At 37.5% G+C, this 19,518-nt stretch overlaps 1 protein-coding gene across 3 annotated transcripts in view; it reads left to right on the top strand.

The window, feature by feature from the left end:
* Nucleotides 1-19,518, top strand: part of lrmda (leucine rich melanocyte differentiation associated) — a 479,502-nt gene that overhangs the window by 60,903 nt on the left and 399,081 nt on the right. The window contains exon 2 of one of the 3 annotated variants that reach the window (XM_073873058.1): nucleotides 7,450-7,628. The exons of the other annotated variants lie outside the window; for them this stretch is intronic. The gene's annotated coding sequence lies outside the window, so the exon portion shown is untranslated. The remainder of the gene's footprint in view (nucleotides 1-7,449; nucleotides 7,629-19,518) is intronic. 3 annotated transcript variants of the gene reach the window in all.

Below are 19,518 nucleotides of genomic sequence, written 5' to 3'. Positions count from 1 at the left end.
TGACTGGCATTTTAATGCTTATTATGAAATCCAGGAAGACCGGCATAACTTGTGAAGTTAGGGGTTGCCTTAATAGTTCATACAAACGCAGTAAATCTCTACAAAACATTTGTTTTAACTATAATACAGTGTATTATAGTTAAAACAAATGTTTTGTAGAGATTAACTGCGTTTGTATCATCTATTAAATACACGCACAAGAACTGAATGTGACGCACGTGCATCTATTATCCACACATCTATCCAGTAAAACCTTTCATAGAAACTGACAGTAAACAATAAATACAATAATTATTCAAAAACAACATATTATGCTGATAAAAATATGCTATTATAATATGCTATGCTAATATTTATTTATTCTGCTATGAGATTACATTAACTGCTTATTAGTTAATGTTTATAATAGTTTGTGATGTGTTTGCGTGTAACCTTACTTTTGTTATGTTTTAAATTATTTTTTAAGCAAATAATTTCATAAGCTCATGTCTTATCTACTGCATAATAATATTTCCATAAAACGAAAACAATACTGAAAACATGTAATAGTAATTTAATATGTTTATTATGGCTTGTTTAAATAACTTACAAAAAAACTCACACCAGGGACAGTTGTGACATTTTAAACCATCACCTGCAAGTGTTAAAAACAAGAAGTCTTTGTATATTCCATGTATTAAACACTCAACTGACTGTCCCACTGTAGAGATACGGCATGTCTCTGTGCTTTTATATTTGCTCATTGAAGACCCCCGAGGAACAACATGAAACGATTGAGTATATCTTGATGTATCAGGACACTTCTTAATTTCATCTCGTACATGAAATTATGACCGTATCATGGAAAACGCCGTCTCTGGTTCAGTGACAGTACGCGCCAGAAGTCGCACCCATAATTCGCGCAAAGCGTCACGGGGCGTAGGAATAGTGTGGATAAAAATTTACGGTATGTGGAAAATAATGTGTTTTTTAACCATAAACCACGCAAACAGATTGTATTATACCAAATACACAAAATAACATTGTTTTTTAGCAATGAAAGCATCTGCCAAATGCATAAATGTAAATCTGAATTTCATTTTTATAGCTTAGCTTGACTGTAGTTGAACTACTATGATGAGTAGTTTGTAGTTTGACAGGCTACAGTTTGAAAACAGCTTCCTCAACACTGGTGCTTTGTGTACAGTAATTAAACGGCAAATTGCCTTGTCGCATTAGCGAGAGAGAAAGAGACGAAGCGTGAGAGATGTGTCTGGTTATGCTGACTCATGACAGCCCAGTAAGTAATGGTTGTCTTGTAATTAGCAAGGCAGATAATAAGGGCAGTGAAATATTGTGGCTAATTGAAAGATTGCCATTTAATAAAGTCATCTAACTGATCAATAATATCCTCTCATGACCGCATACAATTAGTCTTAACATCAGCCCAGACAGCTTTGTCCTAATATGCAGCTTTCATCAATAGAGACAGAGTTAATCTAACATTAAATGTATTGAATACAGAAGGTGTGACATTTCCCATGCTTTCCTTATGTTACATCTGCATTACCATTGGCTAAAATAGATGCTTGTTATCCATTTTGAACGGCTGGATTCATAGGGGCGGTTATGCAGCAATTATTTTTGCAGATTACTCTACATAATTCACAGCACAGGTTGGCACACATTTTTTACCACCAACCCACTTTTACCAACATTTTTTTTGATGTATTACACACAGGATATTTATGGGGAGGGTACGTGGAGGACCTTGTGGTGAACTGAATCTCTTCTAATGCACTCTCTCAGTATTTTGCTCTCTCAGGAGCCTGTTCTTCTCAATTTAATAGCGTTAGTTCAAACCAGAAACTAAGCCAAAGAGATGAGACGAAAATAAAAAATTCCCTGTAGAGTTTACTCAACATCTTTTAAATTTAAAGGCCAAATTGACTGATTATATTGAGTCAGATTGATATTTGCCTCCGTTTAAGAACATAATAACAAATGTCGGACTGCATGGATTTAGATTTAAATGTGTTTTGCTATATATCTGCATGATGCTCTTAATAAGTGCCTCGTGGCTAGCAAGAAATCTCCCTCGGTCAATACAATCCGTGCTTTTCTATAATTCTCTGATGAACGTACTGCCTCTGCCTTGACACATACAGAGTGAGTGATTTTTAGGCTGATTCAGCTGATGTACAAGTCAAAGAAAGCCACATAACACTGTGTCTTCCTTCACATTAACGACACATTTGCTATAGGATTTCAATAGATATCCTCCGGGTGCATATTATTTGCAGAGCACAGAAGCACATAGCAGGTTTATTTCTTTCTAAACACACTCTGCACAGCACACTATAAACTATACTGTCTCATTTCCTATGTGTCATGGAAGAAGTAGTTGGGGTCGCTTATATTTCATCTCTTTTCCTTTTTTTAAAACCTGTGACTCTCTTGTCAACTATTTGGAAATTAAACTTTAGTCATAAGATATTAAAATAATACACACATTAGTTTTAGTTTTAATGCACTTCTGATGCAAATTTTTTACCCAAAATTTATTTTTTCCTGTTGAAAGATGATGCTTTAAAGATCCAATACACTGATCTGAAGATTATATACAATAATGTAACATCAGAAACTATTCTTATCTCCAGAATAACACTACACTACACTCTAAAAAATGTTGGGTTGTTTTTAACCCAGGGCTGGGTCACAAGTGGACAGAACACATTGCTGGGTTAAAATGACCCAAATAAGGGGTTGTTTAAACCCAACTGCTGGGTTGTTTTAACATGGTTAATTAACAAGAACCCAGCAGTTGTGTAAAAACAACCCATTCTTTGGGTCATTTTACCCAGAAATGTGTTCTGTCCAATAGTAACCCAGCCCTGGGTAAAAAACAACCCAACAAGTGTAACACTTTACAATATGGGCCTTATCCTACACCCACAAAGCGCAAAGCAAGTGTTTTTTTCTAGTTTTAGCCCGGCGCAGTTGTTTTCATGTTCAGCGCCATGTTGTTTAAATAGCAAATGCATTTGCGCCCATTTAGACTAAGGTAGAAAAAATTGCTGACCGCACACTGAATCCAAAAAGACTCAAAAGGTCTAGAAAGTACAAAATGTATTTATTTATCAAAGTGCATAGTGCAAAAATGTGAATTAAAAACAGAGAACCTTGAGCAAATGTTTCAGCAGCTTGCTATCCTCAGTGCGGAGCACATTTTTGCACTATGCACTTTGATAAATAAATAAATGTTATACTTTCTAGACCTTTTGAGTCTTTTTGGATTCAGTGTGCGGTCAGTCATTTTTTCTACCTCATTCTACATATCCTTCTTGGTTCTACGCACCTGAAGAAATATATAGTTAATTTAGATTTTTTTTCTATACGCCCATTTAGACTACCCATTTAGACCCAGTTAGGCGCATATTACGTACACGCTTTTTAAATAACAAAAACAATATTGCGCCATTGACTTTAGATCAGGTTTTAGTTGGTCAATGGCGCAATATTGTTTTTGTTATTTAAAAAGCGCGTTAGTAATATGCGCCTAAATGGGACGACAACTCGCGTTTGCTTATCACACACCTGGATGCGCAGCAGCACACAAACGTTTTTAAATGTGAAAAATTAAAGGATTAAAATGTAAAAGATTATTATTGAGTCTTTTGAAGATAAATGAGACGTTAGAAGGCGTAAAGAGCAGCTTCAACTGTAGCCTGGTAAGTAATTAAATGTTTTGCTTTAAACAAATGCAAATATTACATCTATTTTAAATGTTTTTTTTTTAAATCCTACCCCACAGATCAATTGTATGATGACTTTGTACCTATGGATATGCTGAGATGAGAACCGTTTTTAAGTAATGCTTTTCAAAACACTCACGGTGCTGTCCGAGTGCTAAAACATTTCAGCTCTCCACACGTTTGTAAATATCTTGTTTATTACAAATAAAGTATTTTTAGAGTACAAATCTTTTCTTGCATATTTGTAAATTATTCTTTGAGATTACACTGATCATGTAGGCTATCCATAGATTTATAGCAATTAAAAGCCTGCTATTTTTACTCCCATGACTGAAAGAGAAAATGACTTTTTAAAGAGAACCAAAGGTTTTAATAAAAAAACCTATTTCAATTCAAATAAAACAACGCAATTTTTTAACATCAATCTTAAACTGGTGGTCTTCTTCCGCTTAGTTTTTCAGTTGACAAATTCCGCCATCTAAATAGGGAAACGGCATGGCGTGAATGCAACTGGCTTTAAAAGGGGATGAGAGATGAGACTCTCATTGGTTTATTGCACGTTACGCCCAAAACACACCCATTACTCATTCCGAGAATAGGAACAACCCTTTTAGACTGTGCGCTAGGCGCACAAACCATTTTTCCTGTCGTTAAATTTGTAAAAGTGGATTCAGACACACTCGTTTAGACTGTGCGTTGTGCGCTTTAGACCATGTGCTAAGATCGTTAAAATAGGGCCCTATTTGTTTTCATTAGTTAATGCATTAGCTGACATGAAATATCAATACAACTTTTAAATAAAAAAATATGAAGAGCTCTAAACTGCTAAAAAAGCCCCACCTCTGTCAAAAATGAGGTATTGACCGATTGGTCTCTGTAAATATATCAATATTTTCTTTAATTGTTGATAATATGTGTTGCTAAGGACTTCATTTGGACAACTTTAAAGGCCATTTTCTCAATATTGAGATATTTAGTTGTATCTCAGTCAAATATTATCCTATCTTAATAAACCATACAATGGAAATGTTATTTATTCAGCTTTCAAATGATGTAGCATTTTTGGTAACATTTTTAACAGCTGTGTCAATCGTCAAAATATTCAACGTAAAACAGGCGAGTTGATTTCTCAGACTCCTGCAGGCTGCAAGGAAAGAACCATACTGTATTCCTAACTATTGCTTTTCAGATTAAAAATCTAATTTAGGGAGATTAATGTATTTTATTTGAGCTTGCTGTGATCAGAAACTGCTGTGCTAGAGAGTGGAGTCGCCTCCTGATTATTGAATTTTTATGGCCATGTAATTAATTACAGATTCCCTGTTTTGTTCTATTTCTTCCTCAGTGACATTTTAATTTCGACAAAAAGCCACGCTCCCCATGCAGCCTTTCTCCAGAGATCCCTAATGGCCTATAAAACACAATGACTTATAGATATGGGGCAGACATCAGTTCGCCAATGATTGTTTGAAACCTTGCTGATCACATGAAATTTAGCCGGCTCCTACGTGACCTCCCGGATTCATTCCTCGTCAATTAAATTGTGGCAACAGCGTCCTTTTAGACGGATGGAATCTATCATCTTGTCATCGACCAAGAATTCATTATTGGAGGCAACCTGGAAACTTTTCAAAAGCGTCATCAAGGCCATTATTCCTTAAAGACGATTGTCATTACCTGGGAAAAGGAGCGTCCTTGGTTCTCCTTGCATAGGCTGCATTTAAGAGCCGTGAAAATCAATCGCGCTGTCAGTCGAGCCGTGCTACATCTCAGAGCCGACAGGTTTGAAAGCTTATATCAAACTAGAAGCCTTAGCTGCCATCAGAGGCAGCAGTTACCGTGCTATTCGGTGAACGTGTGATATAAATCAGACATCTGCAGTCACCTCGTCTGGATCATACAGACTTTGATTGGTCGCTTCAGACTGCAGTTCATCTTACTGGTTTTGATGCACAGTAGACAGCCTTACGACTCTGTGAAGGCTTTATTGACTGATTGGACTTTTCAAAATTCCTCGTGTATATAGTAATAAAGAATTGATCCACCTTCACGCCTTTGTTTCGCTACGATCTCTCAGCTGGCCTTTGGTTTTAGTGGAAAATAACCGTGCGTCATGTTTATTAACTTTGTCACCTTTAAAATTCTTACAGTGCTTTCGGACAAATATTGCTCGTAGTTCATCACGACACCCGTTGTTGGTCAACCTAAAGAATAGGTTTTGCCGAGTCATGCATTGATTTCCCAATGCCCGCTCTGTCTGGAAGACACTGATCTTTTCTGTTGTATTTGCTAGCGGTGTAATATATGTCCCCGGGAGGCAGATTCATCTAAGCGTATTTATTTATTATCCTGCGGCTGTGTCTCACTATCTCTCGTCATTGCGCTCTTTTTCTGCTTTGTAAGCACAAATCAACAAACCACACATCTTTCCCGAAAACTACTCTTTGCCTTCAGCCTCTTGCCGCCTCTTTGCACCCCTTTTGGTACACAATAATAGCCGTGGCACTTACCATATTTCAGGCTTAATTGGACGATGGCTCCGAAGCCAATTTAGGGCACACACTTTAGAGGGAAGAGTTCCTCTGTGACATTGTTAGGCATCGGGATGCCACCTTCCATCTCGGAGAATAAAGTGTAATTGCCGGTGAGTGAAAAGAGCAAATCTGTTGATGTATGCAATGCATAGCGGCCTGGGATAGCAAGTGGATATTTTGTCCACGTTGCAGTGCATTTCGGTAAGGCCTCGGCAGAGTCAGCAGAAAACGACTCTGTAGCTCATTGCAAAAATCGCAGAGACCCCACTGACACGGAGTGCTGTTCAAGTACGCGCAAAGCTTGCATGACAGAATGAGTTGGCATGAATCTTGGCAAATATTTGCTTAGGCTAAACTGCAAACACTTGGAACAAACACTTGAACGAATGTTTCCCCGGTTAACTGTTTCAAAAGTTCAACAGTACGCCACTTCAGGTGTTTGTAGATGAATTTCTCTTCGTTGGTTGTGCTTCAAAATATTGAATTGATTATTCTCATACGCGATTTATCAGAGATCTGAATATCGGGCAGGATTCATAAGTCAAGGCACTAAATTGGATCCGGTCTTTTACTCCAGCACCCCTCCTCAAACGGAAGATCTATAGGGCGATTTCCCAGCCACGCAGTCATGAAGAACCAGGAGATGTAAATGTCAGGCTGGCTCTCCTTTACACTCAATAAAGGCCGGAATTGGGCTTTGCTCTCCGCCAGTCGATTGCCCATCTAATGAGGAAAGGCTTAACCATAACTCTAAAAGATTCACTACTGTTTATGTTGCTGTGGGAGGGCCTTGTGGAGTAATAATTTCAAGTGGATAAATGCTTTCCCGATAACAAGCTGAAATAACCTGTCTAGATGAACTTAAAGTACACAAGAGAAATCGCGCAATTAGCGATTACGGAGGTTATACCTTAAGACACAGGCGAAAAAGTGCTTCCAACTTCTCTCAAATATCTAGCTGACCGAAAGGAATTTTCCATTTTGTTTTACAGACAGGTTCGGCATTAGTCATAGCCAGACCTCTACCTCTAGCTCAGCCGTGGCCCCTGGCCTGTCCTTAACTATGTTTTAACACTAACATTAAGCTTGTTAATGTAATTGAAGTCACATGGAGGCCTCGGTGATGGATGGCACTTTTGGAATGGCAGAGAGGGGTAATCTCAGTTTATCTTCTCTTCCAGTGAGTGCTGTTTGGCCTGAGAGTGTTGCGAGGGCCACAGGAGATACTAACGCAATGGATTCGGCAGATGAGACCACCAATCACTATAAGCATGCAGACGCTCAATGAGGCCATTTTCTTCACCCTATCTGTTCCTGTGAAGATGCTTAGAGAATGGAAATCTGAACGGGACAGGGTTTGGTACTTTACATACAGATTTTTAGCGATGCTTGTGCTTTTTTTCTTCTGTTTCTCCTCTAAAGCTGACAGTTGCTAAAGTTCCTGTTAAGTATTTTTATGGTAAATATTTTACTATTTTACGGGTTTTTTTTATACATATGCCGTACTTTCCGGATCTATAAATCGTACCGGAATATAAGCCGCATCATTTAAAAATGCGTCATTAAGACGAAATAACATATATAAGTCACTATACGTCGCGTTTATTTAGAAAATTATTTCACAAAATCCAAGCCGAAGAACAGACATTTAATCTGGAAAGGCAAGTTATTCAACTAAACAATAGCAGACAGAACAGCAGGCTGAATAGACGTCTGTACATTAAAGTAATATTATCAGTTATTTAAATGATAAACCATAGCATACAGAACTTACCTGGAAGGTTGAATAGGCTAAATTAACCGAACAAGCCAACTTGCGTGAAGTTCGCATACTCGTCATTCCACATTACAGAATCCATTGAATTACATAAATACAGAAGCAGCATATGTCAGACTCTCGCGGCTGTAGACGGTAATGTTGTCTCTTGTCTCATAAATGTCTAAATTAATTCATACTGACTTACAAGTCGCACCTGACTATAAGACGCAGCACCAACCAAGTTATGAAAAAAATCGCGGCTTATAGACCAAAAAATACGGTATATCTTTTTATGTTACTTGAACTTAACAAATTAAGTTAAACAATTTCAACTTGTTTTTATAAGTTATTTCAACTTTTTTTAAGTTAAAACTTATAGCTCATAGTGTAGCTAAATTGACTACAGTTTACCAAGTAACTACGCTTTTAAAGTTGCTTCCCAACACATGTAGTCACGTATAAAGGCTATGCAACACCGTGCTGAATAATAATAATACATTCTTTCATCAATAATGAATGCTGGACTGCGGCAGACAGTTTTGGATTTAAATGCGGTCTATTCTCATTATATTCCCAAGAGTATTCCTCATGTTTACAGCATGCTTTTATCATACAGTATAAATACTAACATAGACATGCATATAGTGACATCACTGTTCAGTTATCTGGTGAATGATCCTGTTTAGGCTAGATCTTCGCAACACATTTTTCCTCTGCGCGAATGCATCATTTAAGCCATTACCAGCCGCAAGCTCTTTCATTAGAATGAACTATATCATCCTTTCCCCAAGAGGCCTTGGGAGCGCTCGGTAAGGAGAATATATCTTACTAAGAGAATGTATCAAAGGCAGCAACATGCCTAGGTAAAGTATTACTTAATTTATACTGCTAATGCATAACATTGATTCTCTGCGGAGAAAATAAAGAACAACATATTTTTGGAGTCGACATCATTACGTTTAATAATTTAAACCCAGTTTGCATGGTAATAAATATACTTAAAGAGCTTTTGTTTGGTTTGGTAATGGATGCATGCAGGAAGCCTGGCACTTACATAAAACAACAACAGTATGAATGCGTTTTATTAATGTGAATTATTTAAAATTGTGTCTACGTTTTTATTTACAAAGGCCAAAGTATCTTTACCTTGCTAAAATGTTACAAGCCAGTGGAAAAGTACTCAGGCCTCATTTAATCGCCTAAATGCACAGCTGTGCCAGCGACCGGGACTTGTTTTTCCCCTCACAGGGCAACCAGAGCCCACGCATTAATGGACAGCCATAGCGATAAACTCCATTTCATTATATCGGCTGTTTGGATGCATTACCCCAATATATTGGCTTTGCCGTTCTCAGCGACTCATTAACAGGGACATAATGGAGAAAATAAAAGCGCTGAGGAAGATGGAGGGTCTCTGATGTATCAGCTCTTCTGGGCCAGCACAGCGCTCTGCTGGTTTTATTTACTCATTTCTAGTCACGACACCTCCAGGAGAGAAACTGCCTGAGAATGTGTATATCTCTTTAGTCTGGCTGTCTTACAGAGTCACAAAACCTCCAGACCTCCTTGCATTGTAGATTAGTTTTGCTTTAGCCATTGAAACGCTAACAAGACAAACTCTTATAACTTGTATTTATATAGTGAATCTTGAGAGAGCAAACTTTTTTCCAAATGATAACCCTGTTCTGAATCAAATGTGATTATAGATATATGGAAACACTTTATTTCGATAGTCCACTTTTTATGACATTTTACTAACTAGAAGTGCTTCTGTATAGCTTAGTGGTGGAGCATTGCAATAGCAGCGCAAATGATCATAGGTTCCAACCACTGATCTATATAAATGACTGGATTGCTCATGACGTCACAATTGTGAAGCCACCGCGCCGCCATGTTGGTATACCCAACCATTCTATTAATTCAATGGACGTTATCAGATTTTTATGATAAAACATCACTTTACTAGTCTCTGTTTTTATATCTGAAGTATCCCTGTACATTATTACAACGCAAACGTCCTTACCATGTACATAGTTATTTACTGAAAGTTGTACATTTTGCTTTTAATCAGTTATTATACATACATCTTTATTACCGTATCAGATCAGCGGACATACAGCAGCATATTTAGTATTAATAACAACGTGCTCATTCTGAAATCTGAATAAATAACATGCTTTGTACCGTATGTGCACGCAATAATTTGCTGGTTTATTAATTATGTAATCTTTACAAGTTACCTAAACTTATTTAGAGAAATAACGCTGACCGTGTAGCTGAATGTCAAAAAACTTTATTTATACCCGTGTCATTAACAGAATGCAGCAGACACACTCACCTTAACGTTTTTTTATAAATCCATTATCCTGCCCTATTTTAACATAAACATTGCAAATAACACCAAAATTAACTATTATTTTACGTACACATGTCCTTGTGTGACTGATACGCTGTAAAGAGGGTGAAAGTAGATCATGTGTTTGAATGGAAGTAAATGACGCCCTCTGCTGGTTGGGTATACCAAGATGGCCCCTCGAACTCTGCGCAGGCTTCACCTCACGCTGTTACGTTATGCTTTCTATGCGCAATCCAGTCATTTATATAGATCAGTGGTTCCAACCCAAAATACTCAAGCTAGAAGTATAGTTCAATTTGAACGCATACGGGTGAATCTTGCGAAATTATACTTGCGAGGTGTCATGAAACATTTTGATAATAAAAATAAATGCTATCAAAATAAGAAGCATATAGTTATAAACATCTCTTCATGTACTATGTACATGTGCTTTTAAATGACATCATAAAAAACAATTTTGTTGTTTTTTCCACATTTAAAAGGAAAATTTTACCGCAATGTGTCCATGACTGGATTTGGGTTCTTTGACGTGGAAAATGTATAATTAAAAAAATCTAAAAAATAAAAAGCTTCAATGCATGTTATAACATTTACAGTAAATTAACATGTGGTATTTGGTGATCATTGGTAAATGTAGAGACAATAATTAGGAATATAAATGTGTCCAAGAGCAATTTTCTCATCCTCCGCAACAATCTTCAAACATTTTCAAAAAATTTAGTTGGAAAGGACATAATTGACTGTGACACTCAAGATGGCTACCAGGTAAGCAGTTCTTATTTTTTCTCTCCAGATAAAAGTTAAAATTTGTCATAGTACCTAGACAACTTTTTAGTTCTCATTACCGAAACATGAGTTTGTAAATGCATATATTTAATATCATATCATGTTGCGGTAATGATCATTTTGGATAATGATATCTAAAAAATGTAAATAATTCTATAGGAAATGTTTTTAAATCCTCTAAAAATAATGATTATAGTAAGTTCATAAGAAGAAATCTTACATGTGCAAAAAATTGGCTTCAAGGGCTTTTTAAAAATTATGATGCTGGACACCTTCTAAATGGATTTCATGAGAATCACCCATACGCAAGGATCTGCATGTTGCAATACATGCCCTGACGGATTTTTGTGCGTATGTTCACATACCCGTATACTTAATTTTATTCGAATAATGAATATTATCATTATATGTAGTAAGTAGTGCTAATATGTGGCATGTGCACTTGCTCCCTATGTAGTGCATTCTAAATCATGTATCATAACAGATCTAGGCAGTTATGGGCTTATTGCCTGCATAGGCAGAAGCTAGCTGGTTTTGAGTAACCTTTTTGAGAAAAGGGTTTTAAAAAACTCACTGACCTCCAAACAGCTTTCACAGTGTTAAACTGCCCCTCCCTCGGCAAGACCCCGAGCTGTTTCATTTGCGCACCTTAAATCAGAAAACTTTATTGGTACCATAAGTCACGCCAGCAGCTTAACATGGGCATTTCTGTCCTGCATGTGTTACACAGTTGTGTGCTGCATATGAGATAGAGAAAACTCGACCGTATACATCACTAAGTCTTGTGTAGTTTGTGGCTTACAGGAAAAGACCTTGTACGTGTAAACGTAGGGGTGCAGTCTGTTAAAAGAGCTTGAGATTAATGTCCTAACCTTGAGAAATGAAAATCAAACCAGGCATCAAAACTCAAATTAACCACAGGAGCCCAGTATCAGGTTGAACAGATGGTTTTATTATGTCATTTTCTTTTTTTATAGAGGGAAGGTATTGAGAATGCAATATACTAGATCAGATACCCAGGTTGGTGTAATCTCCCACGTACTACATAAATCTGCCGCAGTGATTTCCAGAATCCTCTACATGGACAAGGAACTCTCTTTGAAAAGTGATAAGTACGCCTCTAAACATTTATTGCTGTCACTGGGTCCCAGCACCGTGCGATTTCGGCGTCATGTAACACTTCTGCCTGTGAGTGAATGCACAAATGTGTCGGAGATCCTGCTGAGTAAGTTTACGCTGGCTGTAAATCACACGCCGGACCAGCTGGTCATCCGTTTTGGGCAGGTGGAGCTGTCATAACGGCAGCAAAGTCATGCAGATAGGCAACTGGATCCAATAAGAAGCACGCGGTGGGGTCTGTCAATTTCCACGTCCTTACCGATGCTATTTTGACTGATACTTTCAGAAGAGATTAGTGTGTTTAACCTTTAGAGGTGCAAAAAATAAACCGCAATAAATGAAAACATAAATATAAAGGAAGACGTTAGCGTTTTTATAGCTCTGTTTACATGCGTGCGTGTCTGCATAAGAGCTTACCATTTATATTTCCATTGACAAATGGATCGTGTTTTACTGTGAACATCTCACCTTGCTGAAGTACTTGACAGGGAAGACAATTCAAAAGGGAAATTTAGAAGGCCAATAAATAGACCCGTTATATGTTCAACAAATAATTTTTTAAGGTTTTAATGACAACATACAGCAGCAATGAAGAGTAAAGATTAGTTCTTGGTGCACCCAAATTTTTAGGTTTAATGAACTTGAATTTACAATTATTTCTTGACTTTTTGGTTTAATTAGCTTACGCTATTTCAACTTTATTTTGATAATTTATAGCAAGAAAATTGAAATGAATTGTAAATTCAATTTAACTTATTGTAGGTTTAAGTGCAACAAGGATTTTTTACAGTGAAGAGAAAGATAAGAAATTTCAATGTGCCATAGAATAAAAAACTGTATTTATGCATAGATCAACAACAAGAGCTCTGTACATGGTAATGACACATCATGAGCCTAAAACTTGTTTGTTGCCTCATTTTTATGTTAAACTTGTGCGTGCAAAATAATGCTGGAAAACAGGCCAATCTTAATATAACACAGACTCTGACGTCACTGTCAAGATCTGCACCCCAACATTAAATGACACATTAAATTAATTAGAAAGTTTAAAAAAAGGTAAAAACAAAGTTGTGACAGCTGAGTTAGCGCTGTATGCTTATTAATGCTATTTGCTAGCGTTTAGGCTAAAGTTCTATTGACTTTACAGTTACGTATTTTTTACACAATGTACTTATCTCTATAGCGCTGTTTTTACTGTCCTAAAAACGGGCTGATGTCTTCCTTGTTCTGTGAAGTCCCTCTTTCAGAAATACTTAACGAGTTCTGATTGTGTAGTTTGTTTAGTGTGTTGTGATTCGACATATATATACACAAGATGTCGCCTTGGGGCTCTGAGCTGGCGTCAAAACCGCCGCCATCTTAGAACAGGGGTCTTGTCATAGGAAGTATCTAGGTAAAGCTGCTATCTCCGCCTGTACTTTGAATTCATGGATGATGCCGGACTTTTGTGCTGCGCATGGATGAAAGGGCTACTAGCACTATGCATTACAGTTAGAAAAAGTAAATTTTCATAAAATCAAAACTTTTTTCCTGTTCTAAATGCTAAATACATGTCTGACTGTTGAAACGAACCCAAAGAAAACCAAGAAAATCGCGTTCATAACGATTTATGTTGATTTTTATTTCTGTTACACAATTGCCTACAATGACGCTAATGCGGGATTCCCCTGTTTCAAGATGGCGGCTCTGTTTGACGCATTCGGTCCAATGAACTGCCGTAGCCAAGGCGACATCTAGTGTACATATCTATGGTGATTCGATAGCAGCTTAGCTTGCCGTTAGCTTGACGTATTCCAGTGGGCGGAGTTTAGTTAAAAAACCGTTCTACTGACATCATTAAAGCAGGAAGTAGAGGGCTGTAGTCCAAACCGGCCGTTGGCTGCACTGAAAAATAAATTATTCATTTAATTTACTCAATTTTTTAAGGTAAGTGGTCGCAATCAATTTATTTAAGCTACATTTAAACAAAAAACAATTAGAAAAAACAAAACAAAAAACAATGCTTTAAGTGTAGCTTGAATAAATTGATTGCAACCACTTACCTTAAAAAAATTGAGCAAATTAAATGAATAATTATTTTCAGTGTGTAGGCTTTGAAAGGCGAATTCTAAGTAAATATATCACCTGGCAGTGAACTTTGAGCTTTTTCATTTTACAGGTATTATTTATGCTATTATAGCAACATTACACATTAACTAGGGTTTAAAAAATGGGATCAGAAAGAATGTGACCTTTAACATTACAGTAGTATCGTATTTGAAAACAACTTTACGGTTCCCTTCATTCCTTGTACCCCTGACACTGTGAATTTTTTTTTTCAAGTAGTTAACTATTTACAAGTTTTTATTTATCTACCTCTAATTTTTAAAACTGGATAGCTGCATGAAATTTATGTTATGAGATTTTATTTTAAAGTTTTAAAGTTGTAAATGTTAATTTACGAATAAAAATGAATCTGACCTTAATTAAAAAAAATAATAGACTATGTAAGTTTTAATAAAAGTCATGGGAGATAGTTAATCATATTTAAAATAACAATGTACCTTCAATTTGAATATGATCAACTTTTAACTAAGTTTAGCAGTTTTAAAAATTCAGTATAAGTCATATAAATCCTTCTATTAACCCATTTACTCCTAAAAAGCCTAAAACCTATGTTATTCTTGGAAAAATACCTCCTGAGGGTTTTCAGAAAAAAATACTAAGAATTGTCAACGTCTACCAAAAACGTAATATCTAAGCCTCTGTATACTTAGAAACATGAAATTAAAGTAAACCGGCAGTAGATGTAATGTTTCGGCGTGCAGCATCAGACGCAAATGGCCATTCATACCTCATCCATTCATACCATATCCAGGTCTTGTTTCCATACAGACATATAGTATCCCATACAGACAGACTTTTAACCCCAGACTCTTAAAGAAACATACAGAGGAGCTGTAAGTGATTGTGTTTGTCCAGTGTCATACACGAGTAGCTCTCTGTCCATTATGAAGTAGCTCTGACAGTTCAACATCTGCACCTCTGTGAGTTGACATCTGTCCTGTGAAATAAAGATGAATGCCAGAAACCTGGATTTACACCCTTACTGAAGCTGGAACAGTGGGAAATGAATGGATGTGGGTTTCTGAGAGTTTATTGGAAAGAAAGAGGAGGCATCACTTACAGGTGTCTCTTATTCCTCAAGCTTTCACTTGCTACAGTAAATATTTGATGATCGCTGTTGTCAACAGCTCTGCCCAAGGTGTTCCCATTCACCAAGTTCATTTCTTGAGAAGACGGTTAGACTAGTTTTTTCCAACTTTGTTGTACACCCCAGTAGCCTTATGCCTTTAAAGTTGGTATGAAAAGAAAGTTACAGTGGTGTTTTCTTTGTGACGAATATCCGAGTGAAACTGCTCAGGGAGTTTATTAAATTGTTGAAAGTCTGGCCATTAGACAGTCAATGTAGTCCAACCCTGAGGGCATCATCAACTAAAGAGATATTGTTACGAGATTTTTTAAAGGTGCAATGTGGGACTTTTAGAAGGATCTCTTGACAGAAATGCAATATAATATACATAACTATATTATCGGTGGTGTATAAAGAGCTTACATAATGAACTATATTGTATTTATTACCTTAGAATGAGCCGTTTTTATCTACATACTTCTCCTTACATAGAAGTCGCTGTCATGTTTCTAAAGTAGCTCTAAATGGACAAACCGCTGAACAGAGCGTATTTCATCCCTACGTTGTCTCAGACGATGTCTTGTGGCAGCTACTGTAGCTTCTCTTTGCGTTTTGAAATGGAGTTTGGTTGCAATTTGCAGTCCCACCTCTAGGTGCCGCTAAAACTCATTACACCTTTAAAGGGAGATATGCTAATTTTCCAGCTCCCCTATAGTTAAAGGAACAGTATGTAGGATTGTGGCCAAAACCGGTATTGCACTAACAAAACTTGTGGCTAAAACTGGTACTGCAATCACACAACTGGTGGCCAATACACAAAATGACAACATAAACGTCAGTTGAGGGCTGCAACTCCACTTTTTAAATGACAATATCCTGGCCAGACCACTGTTGTCAGTGATATAAGTATTTGAAATGAAAATATTTCTTAATGTCTAGTGACATATCAGGGCTATTTTATGATGAATTAATATACATTTCTTACATACTGTTCCTTTAAACATTTGATTCTTACCGTTTTGAAATCCATTCAGTTGATCTCCGGGTCTGGCGCTAGCACTTTTGAGAGTATAGTCCTAACCATATCTGCCTAGAAAATTGCAACTTTTAATTTTCTGTCAGTCTTAGTACACGATGTAACTATAGAAGAGTCAAGTTTTAAATAGGAAAAATATTGAAACTCTTTGGTTAATGTTTAGCACGATGCTAATGGTCTAATCAGATTCAATGGATTATGCTAAGCTATGCTAAAGCTGCTAGCGCCAGACCCAGAGATCAGCTGAATGGATTCCAAAACAGTAAGAATCAAATGTTTAGGGGAGCTGGAAAATAAGCATATTTTAAAAAAAAGTGGAGTGTCCCTTTAAAGGTGCAGTGTGTACATTTTAGCAGCATCTAGTGGTGAGGTTGCGAATTTCAACCAATGGCTCAGTCCACTGCTCACCCCTCGCCTTTGAAACACATAGAGAGGCTACAATAGCCACCACCGAAAAAACATGTCATAGTCGGAGACAACTTAGTAAAAAAAGTTTGTCCATTGAGGGCTTCTGTAGAAACATGGTGGCACAAAATGACGACTTCCATGATTGGGGACCCTCGGTGTATGTAGATAAAAACTTCTCATTCTAAGATAATTAACATGTAACGTTCATTATAAAACACCCCTGATAATATAGTTCTGTATATTATTTTGTATTTCTGTCCAGATAGCCTTTTAAAGATTACACACTGCACCTTTAAGGCAATTTTGCCTTTAATTGATACAATTGACAGTATTGTACGAAGAGTATAGGAAAGTACAGGGTGCAAGACATGAATGGATAAATCATTTCATGGTGACTTTAATAGACCTCAAAAATGAAGGGCGTACCTTAAAAACAAAAGCCATCAGGTACTTTCTCACTCTATAAGACACCTTTGCTTATTCTTTAGTATTTAAGTTCCCTGAACAACCATGGGGAAATTTCCTTTGCAAAAACTAATGGCAAATATATTTCTAAACGAAATCCAGATGGGATATTTAGCACATTAGGATGTTAGTACATTAGGACATGCAGAGGTATAAAACGACCCATGGGCGAATACACTGTAATTTGTAAAAATTTTAATGAGAGGTTACAATTTGGAGACGACCACGACTTGTTTAACAAAGCATAATCTTAAATGCTTCCAAGTATCCTCTGGGTTACACATACCCCTGAATGAAAATAAGACCACAAGCTAAAAAATAGCCAAGTGGCTTATGCACTGTGCCACCAGGCATTTGCCACCCAACAGGATTGCTTGGTATTTCCAAATTCATTGGTGGAGTTGATGAAAGCAAGCCATCCTCAGTCTGTACACCACCCAGATTTACTTTAAACGAACATTAAAGTCTCCAAGCCAAACATTCCTACAGGTTTAATGCAGGTGCACGGCTGACTTTTACAGACACACATTTTGCTGCTTTAACAGTCAACATTACAACTTTTATATTTGTGTTTCCTACCACAAGCTTGGGCGGTTGTTTGGCACGTTGAGGTGAACAGCTCCAGGAAATGTAAATATAGTAGTTGGGCCTTCATGCTCTCCTGCCAAACAAGTTCTCAACAGCAGCGTCAGATCTGAGGGCCGACGGAGGATTGGGTGTCGCACCGCTGCGACACTGCAGAATCTGATTAATTATTAGTGAGTGGTGATCCTGCCGTCACAATGGATCTGTCTCAACTCTGAACACAGCCAGAGCGATGCGACGAAATGTAAGAGCTCCACAGCTCAGACCGACCCACTGTTTCTGTGTCTCATCTATGTTCAAAACGTATTCTTCAGTCAATCACTGAAAATCAATATGATATTGCTTATTCTCCTGAAATACTTGGCCTCGCATTTCATATTTCACTCGTCGTGTCACCCCGTGAAAGATTGAGTTTATTTACTGCTTGAAAACAAACCAAAATTATCTTTCTCTGGTTTCAGAGGTCAATCAAACTGTCAGACTGAGTTATTCTCTGGCCCTCTCTTGTATCCCTGTATTTGGAAACTGTAAATTCTCCCAAGAACCGATCCCTCGCCTTTGCTGTTGTCTTTCATCAGTTTGACAAGTGACTTGTTCAGACCTGATCTGTTTCTACGTGTGCAATGATTCCTGTTATAAAAAGTCAATGTGACACTAATTGAGGAGTCAGACTTGGCAGTGACATCTTATTTTGGGACTCTTCTAATGAGGGCGACTCAACAGGGTGCTGTGTTTAAAGATGCAAAAAGCGAGCCAGAGGGGGCGCTGTTTCCTGTGTTTAAATGACTAAAACGGTGGCAGAGGAAATCACTGTCATGTGTTGGTCCTATTAATGGTGCACAGGGCTCTGATTCTTCTGTCTCCTGTTAATGCCACATTCCTTTCTGTAGGATTTATGAAAACACCAGTGACAACATGTTCTGTCACCTTTAAAGAGCTGCATGATTCGGTTATTAATAGTTGGCATGGGAACGCGTGTAAATTATATTTGCCCCCTTGCTTAAAATGGTATTCTGATCGGTTCTGTGACACGTAGGAACAACTTGAGCTGTCACATGTGAACGTGATTGATTTGTACGGTTGTGTCAGTTCTCTTGAGGGCAACGTCTTTGTCTTTGAGGAAAGCATTGCTTTACATGCGCGCAGTTGGAAAGAGGACAATTTCTCCTGAGCAATAGTTGTCAGATCATGTTATTTTAACTGTCACTAGATGTCTAGCAGGGTCATTTTGATCCCGGCTGACCTCAGGGACCCCAGTCGAGACTTGCAAAATACGCTGTGTGAATGCTAGGGTGACACGTGCGGCGCTTTGTCTCCAAATGCAACATAATGCCTCTTTTGAGTAATAGCTGCTATTGCAATCTGTGATTCTCATCATTTAAGTTTTATTGAAAGAAGGAGCTAGGACCTAGAGCCGAACATATAAATATTGGCCGAGGAATGCAATTACCCCCACTCGCACCGCTTCATCCAGTCCGTTGGAGGAAAGTGTATGTTTAAAGGGGTAAAAATGGCCCCCGTGGGGCTCCTTTTATTGAAAATATGATTTACAAAGAAAATAGAG

Source organism: Misgurnus anguillicaudatus, chromosome 11 (assembly GCF_027580225.2).
Source record: "Misgurnus anguillicaudatus chromosome 11, ASM2758022v2, whole genome shotgun sequence".
Classification (NCBI taxonomy): Eukaryota; Metazoa; Chordata; class Actinopteri; order Cypriniformes; family Cobitidae; genus Misgurnus; species Misgurnus anguillicaudatus.
Note: the sequence above shows the minus strand (reverse complement) of the source record. Positions and strands in the feature narration are given on the sequence as shown.